This window comes from Cervus canadensis, chromosome 15 (assembly GCF_019320065.1).
Source record: "Cervus canadensis isolate Bull #8, Minnesota chromosome 15, ASM1932006v1, whole genome shotgun sequence".
NCBI lineage: Eukaryota > Metazoa > Chordata > Mammalia > Artiodactyla > Cervidae > Cervus > Cervus canadensis.
The window spans coordinates 58,670,596-58,686,307 of record NC_057400.1 but is presented as its reverse complement, the minus strand read 5'-3'; positions in this window follow the sequence as shown (position 1 = coordinate 58,686,307).

Genomic DNA, 15,712 nt, shown 5'->3' with positions numbered 1-15,712 from the left:
TTCCCTAGTGGTTCAGATGGTGAAGAATCCACCTGCAATGCGGGAGACATGGGTTCAATCCCTGGGTTGGGAAGAACCCCTGGAGGAGGGCACGGTAACCACCCCAGTATTCTTGCCTGGAGAATCCCCATGGACAGAGGAACCTGGGTAGGCTACACACAGTTCATGGGATCGCAAAGAGTTGGACATGACTGACTAAGCACATAATTAGAGTGTATGTTTGAAAATGAAGGAATGAATACCCAACAAGTGGCTCAATATGTTCTTTCTAAAAGAAGTGGTGAAATTATTCACTAAGATAATAGAGAAAAGTGAGACAGAGAGAGAGGCTGGATATTTGAGGAAAGGCCGATCAGTTCAAACAGCTTATATAAAAAGGCAGAAAGTTAACTAGGACAAAAGGATAAGTAAATAATGCTGAAGGCCCATTGGAGATGGATCATTATTAATTTATAGAAAAATACATCTACTTCATTTTGTAAGGATGTCAAGTAGACCATCCTAAAATTTTTTTGCTTCACAACTACATAAACAAAATGAATTAGAAAACACCAGCTCTGCCATTTATTCTGGGCACAAATGAAATAGACTTGTTTACCTACATGTCACTAGAGACTTAGTACATTTCCCAGGCAAAAATGACAACTGACTCAATTTGAAAATGAATTTTAAACATCCAAAATCCTCTTAATGAATGTATTTACAGTACATTGTATAAATATATGTTTATTTATGTGATTTGGTAATTTGCTTTTATTTGACCATGTATTTATGTGAGTTTAAATTCACTGATGCTAACAACAAACATAGATTTGATGCAACAAAATTCTTTTGTTTTTTTTCAATATAACCATTCTTTAAATGTACATATTCCAATATGTTGGAGTTAATTTGACTTGGAAAAACTGACTTGTTAAAGATTAAATTACTACTAAGTCCATTTCTAGACATTTAACAAAATTTATCACTCTAGTAAACATAAAATCACAGGATATAACAAACTAGAAAAAACTAAATGGAGTATTATGCAAATAAGTTGTGTGTGTGTGTGTGTGTGTCTGTTAGCCATTCAGTAGTGTCCGACTCTTTGCAACCCCATGGATGGTAGCCTGCCAGGCTCCTTTATCCATGGAATTCTCCAGGCAAATATACTGGAGTGGGTTGCCATTTCCTTCTCCAAGGGATCTTCCTAACTCAGGGACTGAACCCGGGTCTTCTGCACTGGAGGGCAGAGTCTTTACTGTCTAAGCCACCATTTTTGATCAGCGATAATCAGCTAAACTGGTGTGCCACATTTTACTTTTAATCATGGTAAAATTACTTTCAATTTGATACTACTTTGATAATACTTTTAATTTTGTAATATTCAGTTCTATATGCAAAACAAAGGTAGAATAATGTTAACATTTGGTCAATTCATATTTTCTTTATGTTAATTGTACACTGTATTCTTTGCAGACAACACAGACTTGAGTACATGTAATATTTTGATTATACATCAGTGAAAGAATAAAAAATACAACCATATTATAATCATTTTTCTTTTATATAGTTGATCTTCATATGTTAAAATTAGGCTATTTGAATTCTTCACAGATATGATATTAGGAAATTGATTATGTTTCTGTTTCTAGAAAAGAAACTGCATATAAGCTGTTTACCCTTTTTGAAGGAAGTATCTCTTCTAGGGGATTTATTTTCCAATGACAATTGAATTGAATATAGCTAACAAATAATTGTTATCTAAATCAATTTTAGGGCTTCACAATTCACTAATAATTTAGGTCATTATTATTAGATTTGTATAAGAATTTTCCAATTCCCATTTCTCCATGTTATAACTTTTTGGAATTGTAAACAGCATAGAATATAGATGCAAACTTTAGGAAACATCCTAATTTGATCCAATAAAAATTTGGGCAAAGCCATAATTTGGCTATGTTTATGGAGGCCTGCGATAGCTGTTTATCTATTGATAAGTTCTTACGAGTAGATATCATAAAGAATTGTTTGGAAATCAATCATGATGAAATTTAACTTTAGCAAACATTGTGTCAACAGAGAATGGTAATTTAATAGCCTCCTTTGGATAGTAACCAGTGACCCAATCTCTTTCTCTGAGATATACTTATCAAATAGGTTGAGTAATTTTGAAACAAAATGAAAGAAAGCTTCTATAATCGCCATTCTTTTTGTTTTCTAATGCAGCTTGTTGAGTTTATATAGACACATTTACATAAATACTCCAGTAATTTCTGTGATTTAAAAGAATTACCTACTCTGCCATGGATGTAGATTCCAGGTATATAGGAACTGGCACAGTATTTCAGACAATTTTGAAAACAGGGCTGGAACTAAAGGTTTAAGGAGAGAAGAAATGGGTCAGTACTTGAAAAAAAAGAAATGTAACATTAGACATAACAATTTAATGAATCTGAAGTTGTGTCAGAACTTAAAGCCTTCATGGTTCTGCCCATCCCAGAATACTCTAAGTTAGCACCCAGATTCTACTTCCTTACTATCAGTGATGCTTACAATGAAGAGTGTCCATAGTCCTACACCCTGACTGTGGAAAGTTGTTCTGTTTCCTCATCGAGGTAATTTTCTTTTTTAGAATATTTTTTTTTAATTTTTCATTCTTAGTTGATGGGTAATTGCTTTACAGTGTTGAGTTGGTCTCTGCCATACAGCAGCAGGAATCTGCCCTAGGCATACATCTGTCCCCCTCTCTTGAACCCCCCTTCTCCCTCACACCCCAACCTACCCCTCTCGGTTGTCACAGAGTACGGGGTTGAGTTCACTGCATCACACAGCAAATTCCAACTGGCTATCTATTTTACCTATGGTAGTGTATATGTTTCCATGCTACTCTCTCTTTTCATCCTACCCTCTCCTTCCCCCACTGTGTCCATAAGTCTGTTCTCTATATCTGCGTCTCCAATGCTGCCCTATAAATAGGCTCATCAGTACCATTTTTCTAGATTCCATGTATATGCATTAAAATGCCATATGTGTTTTTCTCTTCATAACTTGCTTCACTCTGGATAACAGCCTCTAGGTTCATCCACCGCATTAGAACTGACTCAAAATTCTTTTTTATGGCTGAGTAATATGCCGTTGTATGTATGTACCACAGCTTCTTTATCCATTCATTTGTTGATGGACATCTAGGTTGCTTACATGTCCTAGCTGTTGTAAATAGTGCTGCAATGAATATTAGGGTATATGTGTCTTTTAGAATTGTGGTTTTCTCAGGGTGTATGCCCAGTAATGGAATTGCTGAGTCATGTGGTAGCTTTATTCCTTTTTTTTTTTTTTAAAGAAATCTCCATACTGTTCTCCACAGCGACTGTATCAATAAACTTTCCCACCAACAGTGCAAGAGGATTCCCTTTTCTCCACATCCTTTTCAGCATTTACTGTTTGTAGATTTTTTTGATGATGGCCATTCTGACCAATGTGAGGTGATACCTTATTGTAGTTTTGATTTGCATTTCTCTAATAATAAGAATAACTGTGAAAAGAAGAGAAGTGAAAAGCAAAGGAGAAAAGGAAAGATATTCCCATTTGAATTCAGAGTTCCAAAGAATAGCAAGGGGGGAAAAAAAAGCCTTCCTCAGCGATCAATGCAAAGAAATAGAGGAAAACAACAGAATGGGGAAGACTAGAGATCTCTTCAAGAAAATTAGAGATACCAAGGGAATATTCCATGCAAAGATGGGCTCGATAAAGGACAGAAATGGTATGGACCTAACAGAAGCAGAAGATATTAAGAAGAGGTGGCAAGAATACACAGACGGACTGTATAAAAAAGATCTTCATGACCCAGATAATCACGATGGTGTGATCACTCACCTAGAGCCCGACATCCTGGAATGTGAAGTCAGGTGAGCCTTAGAAAGCATCACTACCAACAAAGCTAGTGAAGGTGATGGAATTCCAGTTGAGCTATTTCAAATCCTAAAAGATGATGCTGTGAAAGTGCTGCACTCAATATGCCAGCAAATTTGGAAAACTCAGCAGTGGCCACAGGACTGGAAAAGGTCCGTTTTCATTACAATCCCAAAAAAGGCAATCCCAAAGAATGCTCAAACTACCGCACAATTGTGCTCATCTCACACGCTAGTAAAGTAATGCTCAAAATTCTCCAAGCCAGGCTTCAGCAATACATGAACTGTGAAGTTCCAGATGTTCAAGCTGGTTTTAGAAAAGGCAGAGGAACCAGAGATCAAATTGCCAACATCCGCTGGATCACAGAAAAAGCAAGAGAATTCCAGAAAAGCATCTATTTCTGCTTTGTTGACGATGCCAAAGCCTTTGACTGTGTGGACCACAACAAACTGTGGAAAATTCTGAAATAGATGGGAATACCAGAGCACCTGACCCACCTCTTGAGAAACCTATATGCAGATCAGGAAGCAACTATTAGAACTGGACATGGACCAACAGACTGGTTCCAAATAGGAAAAGGAGTACGTCAAGGCTGTGTATTGTCACCCTGCTTATTTAACTTATATGCATAGTACATCATGAGAAACGCTGGGCTGGAAGAAGCACAAGCTGGAGTCAAGATTGCTGGGAGAAATATCAATAACCTCAGATATGCAGATGACACCACCCTTATGGCAGAAAGTGAAGAAGAACTAAAGAGCCTGTTGATGAAAGTGAAAGAGGAGAGTGAAAAAGTTGGCTTAAAGCTCAACATTCAGAAAACTAAGATCATGGCATCTGGTCCCATCACCTCATGGGAAATAGATGGGGAGATAGTGGAAATAGTGTCAGACTTTAATTTTTTTGGCTCCAAAATCACTGCAGATGGTAATTGCAGCCATGAAATTAAAAGACGCTTACTCCTTGGGAGGAAAGTTAGGACCAACCTAGATAACATATTAAAAAGCAGAGACATTACTTTGCCAACAAATGTCCGTCTAGTCAAGGCTATGGTTTTTCCAGTGGTCATGTATGGATGTGAGAGTTGGACTGTGAAGAAAGCTGAGTGCCAAAGAACTGATGCTTTTGACCTGTGGTGTTGGGGAAGACTCTTGAGAGTTTCTTGGACTGCAAGGAGATCCAACCAGTCCATCCTAAAGGAGATCAGTCCTGGATGTTCATTGGAAGGACTGATGCTGAAGCTGAAGCTCCAATACTTTGGCCACCTCATGCGAAGAGTTGACTCATTAGAAAAGAGCCTGATGCTGGGAGGGATTGGGGTCAGGAAGAGAAGGGGACGACAGGGGGATGAGATGGCTGGATGGCATCACTGACTCGATGGGCATGAGTTAGAGTAAACTCCAGGAGTTGGTGATGGACAGGGAGGCCTGGTGTGCTGCGATTCATGGGGTTGCAGAGATGGACACGAATGAGCGACTGAACTGAACTGAATTGAATAATAAGAATGTTAGGCATCTTTTCATGTGTTTATGAGCCATCTGTATGTCTTCTTTGGAGAAATGTCTGTTTAGATCTTCTGCCCACTTTTGATTGGGTTGTTTGTTTCTCTGATATTGAGCTGCCTGAGCTGCTTGTATTATTTTGGAGATTAATCCTTTGTCAGTTGCTTCATTTACAATTATTTTCTCCCAAACTGAGGCCTGTCTTTTCATCTTGCTTATAGTTTTCTTTACTGTGCAAAAGTTTCTAAGTTTAATTAGATCCCATTTGTTTAGTTTTCATTTCCATTATACTAGGAGGTGTGTCATCGAGGATCTTGCTGTGATTTATGTCAAAGAGTGTCCTGCCAGTGTGTTTTCCTCTAAGAGTTTTACAATTTTTGGTTTTACATTTAGATCTTTACTTCATTTTGAGTTTATCTTAGGAAGTTTTTTAATTTCCTTCTTTTACACGTTGCTGTCAAGTTTTCCCAGCACCACTTCCTGAAGAGACTATCTTTTCTCCACTCTTTATTCTGGCCTCCTTTGTCAAAGATAAGGTGTCCATAGTTGCATGGGTTTATCTCTGGGCTTTCTATCTTATTCCATTGGTCAATATATCTATTTTTGTGCCAGTAGCATACTGACAGAGGGTATTTTTAAAATCTGTGCAATTTTTCTTAATTTCCCTCCAAAACATCACCAGATGTACCTTACAAGTTATTCCCTCTTGTACCTTACAAGTTATTCCCTCTGCTTGAAATGTCTTTTCTTCTTCAGTCCGTTGCTTTGCCTCTTACTCCTTCCAACTTCTGTCTTCCCAGTTTCTTCTTCCTATACCTTGGGGAGATGGCTGAAATTTTCCTTTCTTCGCAACATCGTTCCTCACCTTTTGATTTCTTTTGCACATAACATCTCACTGATCCCTGTTCAGATTTGGCCCTCGCATTTCTATATAGCCATAAAAATCTATTCACAACTACATTATAAGAATTCACTGTATTTTCTGTTTGCTTATTCAAACATCCCACCATTGGATCATGGTCCTCTGGATGGCAATAATCCTGTATTATTTTTCTTTGTATTCTCAGAGCATAACACATTACTTCTCTGTATCTTAATACCTTGTCTATAGAAGTTGTGTATGATATAGAGAACTAAGAGTTTCCTTGTTTATTCACTGGAATTCTGTATATATTGCAAAAATTTTCTCTTGCTATTTCATATGTCTTTTGAGTGTTTCTTGCTGTATGATTATGTTTTCATTCATGATGTCAACTCTGTCAATATTTTCCCTGATGGCTTGTGTTTCATTTTTCATTTAGGGAGATTGTTCCTATATGAAAATTATGAACATATTTTTCTGTATTTTCTTTCAATACTTTTATTATTTTTGTTTTTCAGTCAAGAACTGCACATTGGTTAATTGCTATTTCAATTAAAATAACATTGGAGAATTTTATGATCATTTCAGTTGAAAACTCTTACCTTTATGGGGACAATTTCACTTTTCTGTGACCCAGAACTTCTGCACAAATGAATGTCTAGTGAGTTGATAGCAGCTTTGTGATGCAGGAATGCTCCTGGAATTATGAAATACCCCTAAAAAAGCAGCATTCAAGGAAATATTTTATGGCTAATGGAGATATAGTACACACATAAGAAATAATGGTTTAATTTGTTTTAGGATGGGGGCAGTTATTGAAATGTCATTGCTTGAAAATGTACACTTTGATTCATTGCTGGCATACAGAATTTATTAGTTTGCTAGGGAAGCCGTAGCAATGTTGCACAGACTGGGTGACTTCAACAACAAAAAATTCATTTTCTCGCAATTCTAGAGGCTTGATGTGTGACACTGAGGTGTCACAGGGTCGGTTTCTTCTGAGGTTTCTCTCCTTGACTTGTAGTCGGATAGCTTCTTACTAGTCTTTACATATTCTTTCCTCTGTGTGTCTCTATGTTCTAATCTCTTCTTATAAGGAAACCAGTTATATTGGATTAAGATGGGGGGCAGAAAGGGGACGACAGAAGATGAGATGATTGGATGGCATCACCGACGCAATGGCATGAGTGAGTAGGCTCCGGGAGTTGGTGATGGACAGGGAGGCCTGGTGTGCTGCAGTCCATGGGGTCGCAGAGAGTCAGACACGACTGAGCGACTGAACTGAACTGAACTGGAGGCTGATCTCAATGACAGAAGTTCAACTCAATTGCCCCTTTGAAGACTCCATCTCCAGATAAAGTCACATTTTGAGGTATTGGGGATTAGGACTTCAACATATGAATTTGGGAGGGGCATAATTCTCCCCACAATGTATGAATTCAGTGTGTGTGTGTGTGTGTGTGTGTGTGTGAATCACTCAATTTTGTCCAGTGCTTTGCGACCACCAGGCTCCTCTGTCCATGGAATTCTCCAGGCAAGAATACCAGAGTGGGTAGCCATTCCCTTCTCCAGGGGATCTTCCTGACACAGGGAATGAATGTGGGTCTCCCGCATTGTAGGCAGATTCTTTGATAAACCTCATAACCAGTGAGTTGCTAACTTTATTATTTCTAACTCAGTTTTGCTTTTTTTGTTTTATGCTTAGTTTCTTAGCCACTTTTTCTGAGAAGCTTAAAAATAGGACAAGAGTCTAGAGGAGAATAGAACCAAGAATTGGAGTTTTGCTCTGTGCTTCCCATCTCACCTGAATCTCGGCCCCTCTAATCAGAGGGTCCTGATCTGACATTTGTCTCTCTGATCTTGTGAGATTGTGTCCTGCTGGCATATCTACCTTTTAACCATGACCTTCTGCCTAGATTCAGTCTTTGAATCAGAGCCAAGATACACAAACGCTTATGGGGAAGAAGTAACTCAGAGAATATTGTTTCATTTTCTGTGGTTCTCCTTCTTTTGGGATCTGTTTTTCAAATCTTAGTTTCTTCAGCAACCATGTGATGCCTCAAACATATATATATATATTTATATATAGTACAGGTAGAATTAAGTTGGATATTCTGGTGATTTGTGGTATACATATTGTCTTTCCCAGCTATTCTATTCCATCTTGAAGCAGAAGTCTTCCACAAGAGAATCCATTTGATTTTAGAAATTTGCCATCATTGAAAATACCAACTCTCAGTTAACCTCAAAACATCAACTTCCTAATATAAACCGGACATGAAGCTAAGATAATTTCCTTAATTGCCAAGTTAAATGTCAGTTCAATTACATTATTCTTAAGAGATTTAGTTGATAGCACCATTATAGAACATAGAAACATTTTATTCTACTTAGGAAATCATAAGTTCTTATGCTTTCTTCAAGCAATCAAGTTAAGTTTTAGTAAATATACTAAGAAAAAAAGAAAGATATTTTTTCTTCTACAAATAAGAAAATGTCTAAAGTGCAATTAAATAATTTATCTTGAATAATGTTTTAGAACAGTATATTTACTATATCCAGAACATATTTAGCAATAAATATTAGCCCTTTTATAATTCTATATTAGAGTTAATCAGATGAAAAACTTTGCATATTGTGACTAAAATGGCTTTTGCAGTTTAATGTTTAACATAATCTTTGTTCAGTAATAGAAAATACCAATTTTGTTTACTTATTAATAGAAGTCACCAATTTTGTTCCACTTGCCATTGTTGACAATGAATAATGACCACTATTAACTCAATTGAATTTATATGTGAAACTAATTTTCTACGGATCATTTAGGACCTTGACCAGTCATCTTGCATAACTCTGATATTAACCAGTTATATTTATATTAGTAAATTACCACACATGAATAGTATTATTTTTCTATTAAGAATGTCATATTCTACATTAAGAATATTAGTTAAAATATATATATATTTTTTAAAATGACTTTATTTCAAGTCACTGTACATTCATTCTACTCAAGTTTCTTCAGTTTGCTGTTGTTTTAAAGATGTGTCAAAAGTCAGCAAAGAGAATATTATTGTAAAGCTTTCACAATGATACATCATAAGGTATCAAATCAAACTGATCAAATTAGGACTGATTAAGCTTGCAAGTTCTGAAATTAGAATGCCTGTGTTTCAATCCTGGTTCTACAAGTTATTAGATGTCTGACTTGTGCAAGTTACTTAACCTTTCTATCTTAGTATCTGATCTATGATTTAGAGATATAAATACTATCCACTATTTCTCAAGGGGCATTTGAGTTAACACATTCTTTATATTTAGAACAATGTCTGTTATGGAGTAAGCACTAAATAAGTGTTAGCTACTATCATTTTTATACAGGTAAAATTAAATGAAAATAGGCTGAGACAGTCTAGAAAGATAAATCCAGAGGGTAAATTAGAATTTAGGAGTTGGAGATAGAAGCAAGTCCCACATATTTTGATTTGGTGATAATTTGGCCAAATATTTACATTCCATAATCAGCTTACTGAGCTACTATATTTTCAGCAACCTTTTCTGTGTTATTTTCTATTGCTCTCCTTTCCTCTTTTGTACTGCTCCATTAAACATTCTTGCTATCATCTTCTATCTCTGCTTTGCCCTTACCTTTTCTTACTTGCTAACAATTCTATCTTATTTATCTTAAAATTCACCAACCTAACAAAACAGGCATTCCTAGTATCATCTAAGATTCTCTGATCAGTTATGTTTTTCCACCAAGCATCTCAAAAATGCTAGCTACAGTGGCAGATTTTTCCTTTCTCTCTCTCTTTTGCTTACACACACACACACACACACACTTACTCACACATGCTAAAGAAGTTATGAAGAAAAACTTTATTTAAGCTAGAAAGGCAGAATGTAGGCAAAAATACAAAAGAGATAAGGTACATATTTCTGGAATATCAATTTTGCTAAGTTGAATATAATTAAAAGAGTGAGAGTGCTCTATTTAAAAGGGTATGTAATACAGATAAATGTATAGAATGTACCATTTATGTGAAAATTTTAAGATAAATAGTAAAAGTTTAAAAATTGAATTTAAGATGGCTTAAGTTTTCTTTTCAGACCTCCAGAAATATATATTATCTGGATAAAATATGGTCCTCCCACTCTTAATAGATGCTATGGTTTAAAAGTGGATGCAAGGGATGATACCCTGATCTTTCAACTGTAGAATCCAATATTAAACCTTATTCTAATGATTTTATGCAATGATGATTTTAGTCTGAATCGTTTTCTTGAGGAATTGTCAAATAGTGCTTCACTTATTTGCTTTGTATTTTTAGTCATAATTGTTCTATAAATGATAACTCTACTTTGGTTTTTGTCATTTAACAATGTCTAAGAGATTGTCCTTATTTCTTTTCAGTAGCTGCTATATATATATATATATATATATATATAAGCAATAGAAATATTTATTTATTTTGTAAGTGAAGGACAGTTGCTTTACAGAATTGTGTTGGTTTCTGCCAAACATCAGCATGAATCAGTCATAGGTATACATAAGTCCCCTCCTTCTTGAACTTCCCTCCCACCTTCCTCCCCATCCCACTCCCACAGGCTGTTACAGAGCCCTGGTTTGATTTCCCTGACTAATAAAGCAAATTCCCGTTGGCTATTTTTTTAAATACAGTAAAGTAACTTTCCATGTTACTCTCTGCATACATCCCAGCCTACTCTTCCTCCCCAATTCCTCATGTCCATAAGTTTGTTCTCTATGTCTCTGTCTCCATTGCTGCCCTACCAATAATTTCATCAGTACCGTCTTTCTAGATTTCACATATATGCATTAGTATACGGTGTTTGTTTCTCTCTTTCTGACTTACTTTAATCTGTATAATAGGCTCCAGGTTCATCCACCTCATTAGAACTGACTCAAATGCATTCCTTTTTATGTCTGAGTAATATTCCATTGTATTTATGTACCACAGCTTCTTTATCCATTCATCTGTTGATGGACATCTTCCATGTCCTAGCTGTTGTACATAGTGCTGCAATGAACTTTGAGGTACATGTGTCTTTTTCAGTTTTGGTTTTCTCAAGGTATATGCCTAGTAGTGGGATTCGCTGGGTCATATGGTGGTTTTATTCCTAGTTTTTCAAGGAATCTCCATACTGTCTTCCATAGTGGCTGCATCAGTTTTTATCCCCACCAACAGTGCAAGAGGGTTCCCTTTCTCCACACCCTCTCCAGCATTTATTGTTTGTAGACTTTTGATGACGGCCATTGTAGTTTTAATTTGCGTTTCTCTAATAACGAGCTATGTTGAGCATCTTTTCATGTGTTATTGGCCATCTATATGTCTTCTTTGGGGAAATATCTGTTTAGGTCTTTTTCCCAATTTTGATTGGGTTGTTTGTTTTTCTGGTATTGACTTTTATGAGCTACTTGTATATTTTGGAAATTAATCCATTGTCAGTTGTTTCATTGGCTGCATTATATTTTATTGTGATAATGTACAATAATTTATTGAATGTGGTTTCTATGGAAGAACAATGGAATCACATCTATTTTTTGGCTATTATAGATAATGTTAGAGTAAATAACCTTGAGTATAAGTAATTTTGAAAATTTTGCAGTATTTTGAGATATATTCCTAGAACTGACACTGCAAAGTCAAAGGATAAATGCACATTTTATAAGATAAAAATCTGGCTTTCTTAGACTTTACATCTTCTTGTTCAATTATCCCAATGCTTATAATATTATGACAATATTAATAATATTGACTACTTAGCAAAATAACATGACTACATTTTCTTTGTTGTATTTTGTTTTATTTTTTCTGAAATTAAAACTGTCTTTTTATTATTTTCAATTATATTGTTTTCTGCAAGACCAAATCAGTTAGATAATGAATTCAGTCTTATTTTAACCCTGGATCCTTCTGCCCTCATTCTTGAATCTATGCACTGCTATTGAGGTTTTCTGGAGTAGGAAATGGCAACCCACTCCAGTATTCTTGCCTGGAGAATCCCAGGGGCAGAGGAGCCTGGTGGGATACTGTCCACAGGGTTGCAAAGAGTTGGACATGACTGAGTGACTAAGCACATTGAGGTTTTCCCTTGCCATTTCCTAGAAAATCTCTTTGGTTTCTATTGTGTAAGGACCTCTGTTACTTAGATCCTAAAACTTGTTTTTCTTAATGGAGTATATCATTCAGCTTCCTGAGAAAGGGTTCATACCAGGCCAAATTTTTGAGGACTTACAGGTCTGGACTTCCCCTGTGGCTCAGCTGGTAAAGAATCCACCTGCAATGCAGGAGACCTGGGTTCGATCCCTGGGTTGGGAAGATCCCCTGGAGAAGGGAAAGGCTACCTACTCCAGTATTCTGGCCTGGAGAATTCCAAGGACCGTATAGTTCTTTGGTTCGCAAAAAGTCAGACACAAATGGACTGAGCAACTTACTTACAGGTCTGAAAGTGTCTTTTTTCTTCTACTTTCAGACTTCATTTCCTGTCACATCAGATATAAAACCTAGATCATAAAGCAATCTCCCTTAGAACTTTGAAAATTTTATTTCAATTCCTTTTTCTTTCCAAGAGTGTTTTTGAGATGCTAATTGAGTTGCTGTGCCTTCATTTGTTTGGAAGACCATGACCAAACCAGAGGCTGGCTTAATAGAGAATAAGAAATAGAAGTATGAGATTGTGGCACAGCAAGGCTTCCATCATCTGTTATTAGTTATTAATTAGAAATGTGGTATTTCTGAGTCTAGAGACTTTCTGATTTGATCTTTCAAGATAATACCCTTGTAGTTTCATCTGAAGGTAGAGAGAGGCTTTATTATCTAGTAGTTCAATGTGTATTAGGTAGAGAAGGGTTAGCTAGGTTGGTCATCCAACAGCTTTTTATGCAGACTTTTGATAATTCCCTGTTTTGAGACCCTCATCTGCTTCTATGATCCTTGTTACCTCCCCTTTTTCAGACTTTCTGAATTTTCATAGGTACAAATTGACTTATCTTTCTTTGGTATTCCTCCCAAAGATCTTTTAGGTGATGGAAATCCCTGCTCCAATAAGACAGAGTCAGTTTACTTTCAATCTCCAATTGATTGGTTTAACATGAGGAGGAATGGACAAATGTAAGATTTCTAATAGTAAAGTTGGATTATTGGGATTGTTGGTAATATTACTGATTTATGTCCGATTTTCTTTGTTTCTCTGTGTTTGTATATTCCGAATGAGAGTTTTGGGAGCTGGAAAAGAGATACATGCCTATGCTTTTCACCACGTGCTTTGCTTGGTCACTCAGTCATGCCTGACTCTTTGTGACCCCATGGACTGTAGCCCACCAGGCTCCTTTGTCCATGGTGATTCTCCAGCAAGAATACTGGAGTGGGTTGGCATGCTCTCCTTCAGGGGATTTTCCCAATCTAGGCATCAAACCCAGTTCTCCAGCATTGCAGGCAAATCCTTTACCATCCGAATCACCAGGAAAGCCCGCTTTTCACCATGTTAAACTACAAATCCATCTTCGTGTTATTTAACTTGATTTTTCACCATTGAATTATATGTATGTGGGTGAAAAAGATCACAAAGGAAAAATACAGGTGGTGATGGACAGTTTTCTTAATGGAGTGTTATTTAAGCTGAGATCTGATAAATCAGCATTAACAAAAATAAGCCAATCGAGAGTAAGGCTGTGGATATGGCAGAAAGCACTCCACCCAGGCCAGGGAGAAGCATATGCAAAGAATTTACAAAGCTAGATGGAGGAGGACACATTTGAGAGCTTGAAGGAAAGCTTTACACAAGACATCGAGGAAAATCTACTCTGAGACCAGTTGCAGACCTAGGCAGACATCATACTATGAAAGATTTTGGACACTGTGGACTTAATTCTGATGGTCTTTTGGAGGTTTATGCAAGGTTTATGATTTCAGTTTAAATAAATAATTCCCACTGCAGTATGGGGAATAAATTGGAAAGAGGCAAAAAAGGAATGTATTGCAGTGGCCATATGAAATAAAATGGTAGTGAGAACTGCCATTATTGTCAGGTAACATGAAGAGAAGTGGATAAATGTAAGATTTTTAATAGTAAAGTTGGATTACTGGCACTGTTGGTAAAATTATTATGGCATGTAATAAGAGGTAGGCATTCAAGATGATCCCTAGGTTTCAGGTTTGCAAGACTAGATGGATATTGGTGTCATCCACTGAGATAGGAGATAAAGGAGGTAAGTCGGTTTTGATGGGAAAGATTACAAATTTTGTTATAGATAGTTTTCGTTTGTTGCATGAGATATCAGATAGGAAGCTGACACATAGCCTAGAACTCTGAAAAGAGCTCTCAGTTGGAGAAACAAATTTACAAGCTATGTGGATGATAATAAAAGTCATGGGTATGGATTGAATCATCTCAGAAGAGAGGAGAGAGTGAAGAGAGAAATGTTTATACTCTTTAACAAAATGGCTGACTGGTACAAAACTTGTAATTTACTAAAAGTTAATTTTATATAAGGATAAAACTATGAACCCCTATTATAGAGCCTGGCATGTGATTCAGCATATGTAGTTGAACCGAACAACAAAGACAACAATTACTAATCATAAATCTCTTTAAAATTCATCATTGTCACTTGGTTTGCAGAGAATTACCTCCAACAACCTTCTTTCCCTATCCAATTCTTATATACTGTCCATGACAATTAAATGTTGTAATTGTTATGAAACTCCTAAAACATCGTTTCCAAGAAATGGTTACTTGGTCCTTAAAACAACAATACTTCCTTGGCATTTGTCATTATACTTTTTTTTTTTTAATTTAGTAATTTATATACAATTCTTACACCTTTCTATTTCATACCTTCCCTGAGGTCAAGAGTGAAGTCCTTTTTATGTTTTATATTCTACACATCTGTCTAGCACAAAGATTGACACATTGTAGATAAGTGCTTATTTAATAAATGCATAAATTTGTCATTAAGCTCAGATATCGGCTGTTGTAACAAATCAGTTGTGAAATCTCAGGTCCCAGGGTAATAACTTTATCATATCCTAGGAATAGTGATACACAAACTTTAAAGGTATTTCACATTGTTTTAGACTTCTGTGATTACATTATATATATCTTATCACATTTGTTATTTAGAAGACATTAGGTTCATGCACTTACATTTCAGATTGGATTTATATCTAAATAAATATACCATAGACCAAAATTGGATTTTTATTTTCTTTAAATTATCAAGCAACACTAGAGGGAAAGAGACATTTAGAGCTATTATTCCTGCTTGGGGGCTCCAGATATTTCATGCTGATGTTTTATTTACATATATATATATATATATATATATTTAAGATATCTAGGGACAAAAGTTCCATAGCCTTCTGAAGGATATTGTATAATATTAACCATCTTCATGATTAGTAAGCTCCTTATGTTAAGCTACTGTTTTTAATGT